Here is a 12,864-nt window from a genome sequence, read left to right on the forward strand (position 1 = left end):
GACTGCGCCATGTCATGTATTAAAACACGGGTTTCAATTATAGACTGATTTATTCTTTTCTTGAGGGTACATGCCAATCTCTTAATTTCTAACTACCTGACAACTACCATACCCCACGTACTTACTACCATACCCCAAGTACTTGGTACCAAACCCCAAGTACTTGGTACCAAACCCCAAGTACTTACTACCATACCCCAAGTACTTACCAACATACCCCAAGTACTTACTACCATACCCCAAGTACTTGGTACCAAACCCCAAGTACTTACTACCATACCCCAAGTACTTACTACCATACCCCAAGTACTTACCAACATACCCCAAGTACTTACTACCATACCCCAAGTACTTACTACCATACCCCAAGTACTTGGTACCAAACCCCAAGTACTTGGTACCAAACCCCAAGTACTTACTACCATACCCCAAGTACTTACTACCATACCCCAAGTACTTACTACCATACCCCAAGTACTTACTACCATACCCCAAGTACTTGGTACCAAACCCCAAGTACTTGGTACCAAACCCCAAGTACTTACTACCATACCCCAAGTACTTACTACCATACCCCAAGTACTTACTACCATACCCCAAGTACTTACTACCATACCCCAAGTACTTGGTACCAAACCCCAAGTACTTACTACCATACCCCAAGTACTTACTACCATACCCCAAGTACTTACTACCATACCCCAAGTACTTACTACCATACCCCAAGTACTTACTACCATACCCCAAGTACTTACTACCAAACCCCAAGTACTTACTACCATACCCCAAGTACTTACTACCATACCCCAAGTACTTACTACCATACCCCAAGTACTTACCACCATACCCCAAGTACTTACTACCATACCCCAAGTACTTACTACCATACCCCAAGTACTTACCAACATACCCCAAGTACTTACTACCATACCCCAAGTACTTACTACCATACCCCAAGTACTTACTACCATACCCCAAGTACTTACTACTAGTGATGTAACGAATGTTGGATTTTTCACATTCGCGAATGCGAATGCGATTGCGAATAATTATCTTCAACATTCGCGAATGCGAATACGAATGCGAATATTTTAAAATGTCAAAAAAGCGCGCTTAAAATGTTTGATAGGTTTGACGTTTCGTATAAGTTTCACTTGTCACGGAATTACCAATAATTTTGAACGAAAAATGATTGTATTGAAAGCAGAAGTATTCAACGATGGGCGACATACAGGAGAAAATATAGCGGCAAAGTTAGAAACTATGTTGTCATCGTGGGGAATTCCCAAAGAAAACGTATTATGTATTGTAAGAGATGGTGGCACTAACATGAAAAAAAGGTATTTCTTTATTGAGCATTAAAAACATTGATTATTCATCGCACCAAATCCAGGACCCCGATACCGACCCCGCCGGCGTGGTCGACGATTTCCCTCATTCAGCGCTTATCGCTATCGACCCACTAGGGTCGATTAATTCTTTCAAATATTTTTCCTCTCAGACGACGCCCTGAGCCGAGGTTCGCGCCCAACTGGGCACCCTCAGGCCTGTTGTCTTAAACGTTGTACCGGGTGAGAGCCTTCAGCGCTCCCCATTTGTCCGGCCAAGTAGTTAATGCCATCTGCGGCAAATCTACAATAAGTCACGTCAAAAAAAAAAAAAAAAAAAAGCACCAAATCCAACTCGTTGTTAAAGAAGGGCTTAAGTCACAAGAATCAATCATTGCAGCCATTAACAAATGTAAAAAGAAAGCGACACATTTTCACCACTCTAATGTAGCTCAAGATGAACTTTCGCTAAAACATTCGCTAAGTATTCGCATAAATTTTGCGAATGCGAATGCGAATATTCAAAAATTTGCGGATATTCGCGAATGCGAATGCGAATGCGAATATTCGTTACATCACTACTTACTACCATACCCCAAGTACTTACTACCATACCCCAAGTACTTGGTACCAAACCCCAAGTACTTGGTACCAAACCCCAAGTACTTACTACCATACCCCAAGTACTTACTACCATACTCCAAGTACTTACTACCATACCCCAAGTACTTACTACCATACCCCAAGTACTTGGTACCAAACCCCAAGTACTTGGTACCAAACCCCAAGTACTTACTACCATACCCCAAGTACTTACTACCATACCCCAAGTACTTACTACCATACCCCAAGTACTTACTACCATACCCCAAGTACTTACCACCATACCCCAAGTACTTACTACCATACCCCAAGTACTTACTACCATACCCCAAGTACTTACCAACATACCCCAAGTACTTACTACCATACCCCAAGTACTTACTACCATACCCCAAGTACTTACCACCATACCCCAAGTACTTACTACCATACCCCAAGTACTTACTACCATACCCCAAGTACTTACTACTATACCCCAAGTACTTACTACCATACCCCAAGTACTTACTACCATACCCCAAGTACTTGGTACCAAACCCCAAGTACTTACTACCATACCCCAAGTACTTACTACCATACCCCAAGTACTTACCACCATACCCCAAGTACTTACTACCATACCCCAAGTACTTGGTACCAAACCCCAAGTACTTACTACTATACCCCAAGTACTTACTACCATACCCCAAGTACTTACTACCATACCCCAAGTACTTACCACCATACCCCAAGTGCTTACTACCAAACCCCAAGTACTTACTACCAAACCCCAAGTACTTACTACCATACCCCAAGTACTTACGACCATACCCCAAGTACTTGGTACCAAACCCCAAGTACTTACTACCATACCCCAAGTACTTACTACCATACCCCAAGTACTTACTACCATACCCCAAGTACTTACTACCATACCCCAAGTACTTACTACCATACCCCAAGTACTTACTACCAAACCCCAAGTACTTACTACCATACCCCAAGTACTTACTACCATACCCCAAGTACTTACTACCATACCCCAAGTACTTACTACCAAACCCCAAGTACTTACTACCATACCCCAAGTACTTACTACCATACCCCAAGTGCTTACTACCAAACCCCAAGTACTTAGTACCATACCCCAAGTACTTACTACCAAACCCCAAGTACTTACTACCATACCCCAAGTACTTACTACCATACCCCAAGTACTTACTACCATACCCCAAGTACTTACTACCAAACCCCAAGTACTTACTACCATACCCCAAGTACTTACTACCATACCCCAAGTACTTACTACCATACCCCAAGTGCTTACTACCAAACCCCAAGTACTTAGTACCAAACCACAAGTACTTACTACCATACCCCAAGTACTTACTACATACCCCAAGTACTTACTACCATACCCCAAGTACTTGGTACCAAACCCCAAGTACTTGGTACCTTACTCCAAGTACTTGGTACCATACCCCAAGTACTTGGTACCATACCCCAAGTACTTGGTACCAAACCCCAAGTACTTGGTACCAAACCCAAAGTACTTGGTACCATACCCCAAGTACTTGGTAGCGTTGCTCGCTTGCTCGTTATTGCATTTACTTGGCACCGACTTCAGAATAATTAACTGCTTATCTCGATAACTACAGCAGGTGGCGAAGATCTGATTTCACCCAAAAAATGATGACCGTCAGGATGGCCCATAGAGATATATGTCTATGGGATGGCCTGTCACTATCCTAATTTTACTGCTGATAGAATACCGCTTATGTGTTCAATTTCGGAATTGCTCATTTTAAGTCTGTAGGCGTTACGAAATCTAAATAGTAAATCTATAATAACTTTTTATCCTTAAAAGTTATGAGGTCCAAAACTACGTATATGAAGGTACCAGTTAGTGTCAACCATTGGTTATAAATAAACTCTATAAATGTGCGCAGTTTGTTCTCACTGCATAGGTGACCAGCCATCCTGGTGCTACAATGGCGCGTCACCTAAAAAAGTAGATTGTCTTCTTTAAATTAAGGGTACCAACTGTCTAACGATCGGTACCAACTGGTAGCAACTGAGCACTAACTTTTAATAATTACTTCGATATAAAATTAGGGTAGTGACAGGCCATCCTGACGGTCACAAAAAATGTCGTGAATATTATATCAGAATTCGCCGTCACGCCGGCGCCGCTTAAAAGTTATTTAAGCATTGTTTGGTGGCAGTGCCAGGGTAAGCCTTACCCCAGCATCACTTTTTTTTCTACAGCACTTGCAAAATCTGATTTCACACAAAAAATGTCTAGAATTTGTCGCCAAATATCAGATTATGACTTATGACGATTGTTGGGAATCGACGCCTTTTCATACTTATAAATCACGAAAGGATGAAGACGGGATTGCTATTTTTATTTAGTAGGCGCTAACTTGACATTGTCCGTCCCCCCCGCACCCCTTTCATTTGTACTATCACATCTCACTGAAATATACGTTGATTTTATACTCAGATTCTACATTTTATTTCTAATACTACCTGAAGTCGTAATTCCTCAAGAACAACGATCAATAAATAAAAAGATATTCGACTTCTTCTTCTTATCGTGTGGGTCGTGAGGTAGAATACCAACCTCATCAACGCTGGTGTCAAGGTTATAATTGAGCCGCCAAAGGCCCCTGACATGGCTCATGTAACGATTACTCACTTACATCAGTAAATAGTAACCGGGACCAACGGCTTAACGTGCCTACCGAAGCACGGATCATCTTACTTTCGGACAATCAGGTGATCAGCCTGTAATGTCCTAACCAAACTAGGGATCACAAAGTGATTTTTGTGATATGCCCCTACCGGGATTCGAACCCGGGGCCTTCGGATCGTGAGTCCAACGCTCAACCACTGGACCACAGAGGCCGTTATATTCGACTTTAATTTTTATACTATATGCAGTATTCCAGGAGTCTCGTAAATGTTATCATCATCATCACCAGCCCATTAACGTCCCCACTGCTGGGGCACGGGCCTTCCCTATGGATGGATAGGGAGATCGGGCCTTAAACCATCACGCAGGCCCAGTGCGGATTGATGGTTATTAACGACTGCTAATGCAGCCGGGACCAACGGCTTAACGTGCCTTCCGAAGCCCGTAAATGTTGACATTAATTAAACTCTAGATACTTATTATTTTATTTTTATCAGATCATCCTTAGGTTTAGCTTTTGTTTTACTTTTTGTCAGCTGTGATGACAGTATCCTTACGTGGTAGACATACTTCAATTACTATTTACGTTGAATATCGCCTTCTTCACGGTGCGTAACCGAGACAGGGCGGGTGGGGGTATAATCTTCAGTCGTGTGGGGTGTAATAGAAACAACAGATACAATAGCAGTGCATTTAATAAAATAAAACCGAGTGAGCGCTTCGGGTCCACACGCGGCCGTGACGTCATGACGTCGCGTCATGACGTCATCGTCGCGTTAATACATCGCTGTGGTTGCTGGCTGGCGCCGGGACATGTTCCAACATGTTTATTGTATAACAAATAATCGTACTCAATGAATTGACAACAGCTTTTAGCAAAATATTTTTGGCGTGGTTGCAATATGGCAATGGCGCAATGGTCTGTGCAACCAGGACAGGTGAGAAGACTACAGATTTATTTTTATTGCGATTTTTTTTTACAATATTTTGCAACATCAACAATTGTCAATTTATCGCGTACGCTGACACCTGCGGCGCACACCACAAGTACACTACAAATAACAATTATAATTGACTTGTCGCAACAACTGTCCATGCGTGGGCGCAACACTTGGCCGCTCCGGCGGGTCGCACTGGTATTAGTAAAGCAGGGGTTAGCACTCGCTGCACCCCACCCCCGTAGCCACGATGGCGTGGTGACAGCAACATATACTCTTACAATACCTAGTTGCATATTGTTACATGCACAGAGGGTGACGCGCTGTTGGGAGATACGTCTCAATATATGGATACACTTAGAACCATGTCACAGTGGCTCATTGGACGAGTCATAGCAGTTGTTGATTCCTGCAGACGCCATCTAATTTTATTTATTATTTATTATACCTGTCATTTTCTTATCCGACGAAAAGGAAAGGGACGGATGATTGACAGCTCTTAATTTTAGGAAGAATGAGTAAATGAATGAATAACCCGGGCGAATCAAAAAGGTACCTGTCGGGTTATTAGCCAATGCAAAATTGTTTTTGGGTTGTTTTAGATTTGTGCTCCAATTGACGTGTGTTCCATAAAATTTATGCCTGTCGATTACCCGTCCCTTTCCTTTTCGTCGGATAAGAAAATGTCAGGTAAAACTTAAAATAAAATTAGGTGTCAATTCAAAACAAAACAAGTGTATTTTATTGTACGAAACTGCACGATCTGTGCTTTGGTGCAACTTTATTGCACTTTGTCTGAAGCAGCACAAATACGTCACTAAATATAAATCATGTTAACGGGATATGGTTCTAATGTATACCTACATTACATTATATTTTTGCACGGGATCGTATCTAGTGACGCGCCATTCCCGTTCATTGGCCCCGATTCCTGCAGACACCGCCTAATTTTATTTTAAGTTATATCCGTCATTTTCATATCCGTCGAAAAGGAAAGGGACGGATGATTCACAGCTCTTAATTTTAGGAAGAATGAGTAAATGAATGAATAACCCGGGCGAATCAAAAGGTACGTCGCTGGTATGCAATCCGTTTGACGTGCTGTCTACTTAACTGTGTCGGGTTATTGACGGATGTAAAATTTTTAGACGGTTGTTTTAGATTTGTGCTTAAAATTGACGTGTGTTCCATAAATGTTATGCTTGTCGATTACCCGTCCCTTTCCTTTTCGGCGGATAAGAAAATGACAGATATAACTTAAAATAAAATTAGATGGTATTTACAGGAATTAGCACCATTATCCGCCTCTGGGAACATTCTCGGGCAGTAAAAATGCGCAAAACTTATGTAAAAAGAACTTCATTAGCTAACCTTAACACCAGAGTACAAAAAAGAACAATTTGAATAAGAAAAGCAGCCAATGTCCTTACTCATCATCATCATCAGCCCATTAACGTCCCCACTGCTGGGGCACGGGCCTTCCCTATGGATGGTTAGGGAGATCGGGCCTTAAACCACCACGCGGGCCCAGTGCGGATTGGTGGTTATTAACGACTGCTAATGCAGCCGGGACCAAAGGGTTAACGTGCCTTCCGAAGCACCGAGGAGCTCGAGATGAAAACTTTTTTTTGTGGTCACCCATCCTATGACCGGCCTTTGCGAAAGTTGTTTCCCGCTTTGGGAACATTCCCTAAAAAGTAGCATGGAGAATGCAGTGTGCAGACAATGGGAAACTGTTGATGACATAATTTACCGATAATATCATCGAGTAACTAATATAAGAACACACCCTTATTGCTTTATATTAGAGTTACAAACTGATCTTTACAACTACCCATACATTCATGCGATCCTGGTACTTGAGGGGGTGCGGCGAGCGTTCCGACCAATCACAGACAAGCTACGTCACGCCGTGGCGGACCAATCAGCGTCGACTACGGGAAGCCGGCTACTAAGGTACCCTCTATTCATGAACACTATTATGTACACAGTTTAGAACCGTGTCGCATTCACCTGTGTGACATTTAGTGAAGAGTTTCGATCCAATTTGTCAAACAAGTTAATGCGATACGGTTCTAAAGTGCACGGTGACTGTACACGACGATTCGCTGGCGATGGCTTACACACTACTCGCCTACAACACACTGCAGGTTTATCAACAAAGTTATTGCACGGGCAGACCTCAACTCGGGACCACTCACACGACAAACATACCTATATAACTGTCCGTACTATATCTATACATACACACATAATCATATACTGCAACACCAAATAGCGACTCCTGGTACAAGGCTCCACGCCGACGTGCTAACAACAACGCCTTACTCATTCATGTGTCCCTGGTACCTCCATCACGTTTAACATAACACCGCATCACGCCCGTAACCCCGAAAGGGTAGGCAGATGTGTCAAGTACACCCACATATTGCCATTAACCGGACAGAAATCCTGGAAACCATGTAACAAGTATGGTCATCTTGGTAACATTGATTCTGATGGTACCGGATGGTATGGTGCCTGTACGGCCAAGTTTAGACGCCAAAACTACAATAAATCAGCTCAAAACAAAGTCACGTTCACGCGGACAGAGAAAAGTGAAAACATAACAGCAACACGCCAGATCTCTGAAGGGGTAGGCAGATGTGCTTACACCAGTAGACGGGCAGAAAACGACCTCAAAAAAACCGTGTAAAAACTACCAGGCCACCAGAAATCAGTAAGAAGCTCTCGTCAGTGCCGACCGCGCGTGTAAGCTTGGTGAAACAATAACGTACTATTACATTGGACCGCCGGCGGGGCCGACACACTCCAACTAAACAACATGCAATCAATAATAAACATTAGTCAATATAATGCGTGTTTACTTCAAGTGTCGCCGCCATTGCAGAACACGCTAATGACAATGCTGCCGATTCCGGCACGGTCACGAGTACTAATATGTATACACTTTGAAACCATGTCACATTAACTTTTTTGACAAATTACACCGTAAGTCTCATTAAATTTCAAATATGATAGTGCGACAGGGTTCCAAAGTGGGTACATGATATTGCTCGTGACTGTACACACCATTTTCATTTTATTTCAAATTATACCTGTCATTTTCTTATCCGAAAGGGACGGGTAATCGACAGGGACAATATAGTTTATGGAACACACGACAATTTTAAGCAGAAAATTAAACCCATTCTCAAAATTTTAAATCGACCATTAACCCGACAGAATTAAGTTGTCAGCACACGTGAAACAGATTGCATACCAGCGAGATGCCTATTTAATTCACCCGGGTTATTCTATTCATTCATTTATTAAAATTAACATCCGTCAATCATCCGTCCCTTTCCTTTTGCCAGGTATAACTTAAAATTATAAAATTAATGGGTGAATTAATGAATAACCCGGGCGAATCAAATAGGTATCTCGCTGGTATGCAACCCGTTTGAAATGTGCTGTCAACTTTATTCTGTTGGTTTATTTGCCGATGTTGTGTTTGCTTTATTCTGTTCGTTTATAATATTAATGTTTAATTAATTTATATTTGTACGCCGACGGGCAGATCACAGCGCTCTAACCTATATAACACCCTACTCTACCTGTGTTTCACAAATAAATCAATTTGTATTTGTAATTTTTTAGACGGTTGTTTTAGATTTCTGTCTAAAATTGACGTGTGTGCCATAAATTTTATTTTATTACAGGTATAAGTAAAAATAAAATTAGACGGTGTGTACTGGAATCAGCACCATTATCATTACCCTTCGTTCCGTAATGTCGGTTAAGGTCCACTTATTTCTTAACAAATGATATTAAAGTATGGAACCCATTGAGTAGTGAATTTCACCCAAAGACAAAATACGTAACTCCATTTTCTGCCATCTCGAAATTTCCTTTTTTAAACGCAAACATGAACATAGCATCGCGCTTGTATCTCCAAAGGGGTAGGCAAAAGTGAACACCTCGCGAGCTGATTTTAATATTGCACTTACTTATCTCCTACATAACAAAATTATAACATGGCTACTTGCTAAACTTCACACTTGCTTCAAGTAAACACGCACCCAACCGACCACAGACAATAAATCAACAAATAAAATGCAAACACTTGTATTAGTACAAACTCCGCCAGCCGACACTTGCCTACACCACTTGTCCACACCCATATCACTTGCACTTACACTATGAACAAGCCCGTCGACCAATCACGGCCGAGGTCGCGTCACCGGCGCGCTCTCTCACTGGCAGTCTAAATATCACGTGACAACCGCGTCACCTAATTGGCTGGAGATCGCGTCATCGCCGAGTAACTTCATTGGCCAGAACTACAAGCAGCCTCCTGATTGGTCGACTTCGCACACTACACTCGAGCTATATAATTAATGTTATTTAAACTTGAAATTATATCGAAAGAAGGTTAAACAACCACTGACCGACATAGTTATTGTATCCTACACTCAGTAATACCTCAGCGCTGTCAAATTATTACAATGACAATCTTTGAACTATACAATTCAACAATGTATCAACAAAACGTAAGCCTGTATCCCCAAAGGGGTAGGCAGTGGCGGATGTTACAGCCTATACGGGGCGAGCCTATAGCCATTAGCCGGGCACAAATCGTGGAAACCACGTCATCCAAACATGAATTCAAACTCACAAAGGTCGGGTTATGGCCCGAGCCGAGATTCGAACCTGGGACGCTACGGTGTAAGTCACGTGTCCACGGCCACAACTCAACAACATAACAAATATAATTGAAGAAATGGTCGTACAACTATCAACTTGGTATACATACATACGTACATAAATACACGCCCACTATCCCTACCGCGGTGGGCAGAGCCGCGCGACATCTTAGTATTGGCGTCCTAAGATAGATATGTCATTAGAGTCCTAATTCAAGTACTTACTAACGTTTTTTTTTACAATAAAATCGGTATTTATATGAAAATCCAAATCAAAATGCTACTTGAGGTAGTACGGAGCTCGCAATAGTGCCTTCACGCTAGCAGCCCTGCGGGGTGGAAGCGGAGTGGTACTCAGTTGACTTAAGATAGGCGTGATATAATTATTTTGCAATTTAATGCAGCATTTACTTTTGCTAATTTTGTTGCCTGATAGGACAGATAATTCGCGTCGATTCGCACCTCCGAAAGAACTCAAAATTCGACTCCTGCGCAAGTATACCGCTCAATACTACAACTTACGCTCATTATAATCACTGCAATCATCAAGTATCATACAGTCAACAGTTCCCTGCCCACCCTGCAAGACAAGCAGCGCGATGGCGTGCATTCCAAATTAGTTAGAAACATCATTTAATTATTTACAAAGAAAATAGTATGAATAAGACGAACATGATGTACACAAAACAACGCCCTATTCCCTCTAGCATAAGATCTACAATCGCGTGCCGACATCAATAGAAGAATTTACATACAAATTCATCTCACCGTAGGCCTATTCTGGAACTTTCGACAGATTCGGTGGAAAATTTAGGTGTGGCTAAAATCATGGTAAAACAATATTTGATAATTAATAACGTCTATTTTTACCGACTTCAAAAAAGGGGGAGGTTCTCAATTCGACTGCATATTTTTAAATTTTATTTTAGTTAAATCTCCAGTTCCAGAACACTCCTGCCGTATGCAATTATATTTATGTCTTTAATTAAGTATTATAATATTTTTAATTAGCGTTGAGTTATTGCTTGTTTAAGGCGAACCAGTTAGTGGGTGTAAGCTAGGCTGCACGCTACCCCGCCAAGGGGTGTGGACAGACATCACACGACATAATACACTTTACAATGGTAACATTGAGAGGCTACATGGAACGCGGCCTGCTACGCCGGTGCTACGCGGGCGCTACGCGGGCGCGCGGCGTAGCGTGCTACGTGCTACGTCACTCGGAGTGCGAGAAGTATTCGTTGGCGTTCCCACGGCATATCGGACACGTGCGGTTGGACTGGAAAAAAAATTAAACAAACCTATAAAAACAGGGCTTAAGTCATCATCATCATCATCAGCCCATTAACGTCCCCACTGCTGGGCCACGGGCCTTCCCTACGGATGGATAGGGAGATCGGGCCTTAAACCACCACGCGGGCCCAGTGCGGATTGATGGTTATTAACGACTGCTAATGCAGCCGGGACCAACGGCTTAACCGTGCCTTCCGAAGCACGGAGGAGCTCGGGATGAAAACTTTTTTTTTTGTGATCACCCATCCTATGGAGCATACCACGCTGTTTTAATGCGGGTTGGTGGAGGTGTTTTTTTTACGGCTAATGGCCGGGACCAACGGCTTAACGTGCCCTCCGAAGCACGGAATCATCTTACTTTTTTCGGACAATCAGGTGATTCAAGCCTGAAAAGTCTTTACCAAACAAAGGACAGTCTCACAAAGTGATTTCGACAATGTCCCCATCGGGAATCGAACCCGGACCTCCAGATCGTGAGCCTAACGCTCCAATTATTATAATATATAAATTAATTCAACTGCAGCGACTGCTTCAACTCCGACTGCCAGGTGCTCGCATATGGCTTATACGGGGTGTTAGTAAATAAATAAAATAAAAATAAAATTGTTTATTACGGACACGTCAACACACGTCATCACCTTAGTGGCATCGCAACGAAAACATCGAGGGATTATTCGGACAATGATTCTGAGTTGATGATCAATCGAACGTGATAATCATTTATGATCCAAACGTGAATTCGAAAATAATATTGGATGGAAATCCTTGGAGGCCTTTGCTAGGATTGGAACCTGCGACCTCAAAGTGAGAGTGGGGCTGTATTATAGCCGGTCCCGTCCACTCACCCTGAGCCACTTGTCGACGCACTTGGCGTGGAACTCGTGCGCGCAGGGCAGCACGCGCAGCGTCTGCCGCGCCTCGAACTCGCACATGCACACCACGCACGACGTCTGCTCGCCCTGGTGCGTCTGCGCACAGTACTTGTAGCTCGGCAGCTGGGACACACGGACGACACTCGTTAGTAATCAAATAGTACGGGCCGTCGCTTAACAGATAGATTGTAAAAAAACAAGAGTAATTGAAAGAAAACAGAGTTAAAAAGAATAATGTAAAGAAAACAGAGTTAAAAAAAGTAATGTAAAGAAAGCACATTTAAAAAGAATAAATAAATGAATACAGAGTTAGAAAAAATAATTTAAAGAAATCAGAGTTAAGAAGAGTAATTTAAAGAAAGCAGAATTAAAAAGAATAATTTAAAGATAACAGAGTTAAAAACGGTAGTTTAAAAAAAACAGAGTTAAAAAGAGTAATGTAAAGAAAACAGAGTTAAAAATAATAAT

General features: G+C 42.2%; 1 non-coding gene and 1 pseudogene across 1 annotated transcript; both read right to left on the reverse strand.

The window, feature by feature from the left end:
• Window positions 1-4,748: 4,748 nt before the first annotated feature.
• Window positions 4,749-4,820, reverse strand: Trnav-cac (transfer RNA valine (anticodon CAC)). Its single transcript has one exon. It is a non-coding gene; the product is annotated as a tRNA-Val (tRNA).
• Window positions 4,821-9,637: 4,817 nt separating this feature from the next.
• The window catches only part of LOC126378795 (uncharacterized), a 101,649-nt pseudogene continuing 98,422 nt past the window's right edge, over window positions 9,638-12,864 (reverse strand).

The sequence above is a fragment of the Pectinophora gossypiella genome, chromosome 27, assembly GCF_024362695.1.
Source record: "Pectinophora gossypiella chromosome 27, ilPecGoss1.1, whole genome shotgun sequence".
Lineage (NCBI taxonomy): Eukaryota > Metazoa > Arthropoda > Insecta > Lepidoptera > Gelechiidae > Pectinophora > Pectinophora gossypiella.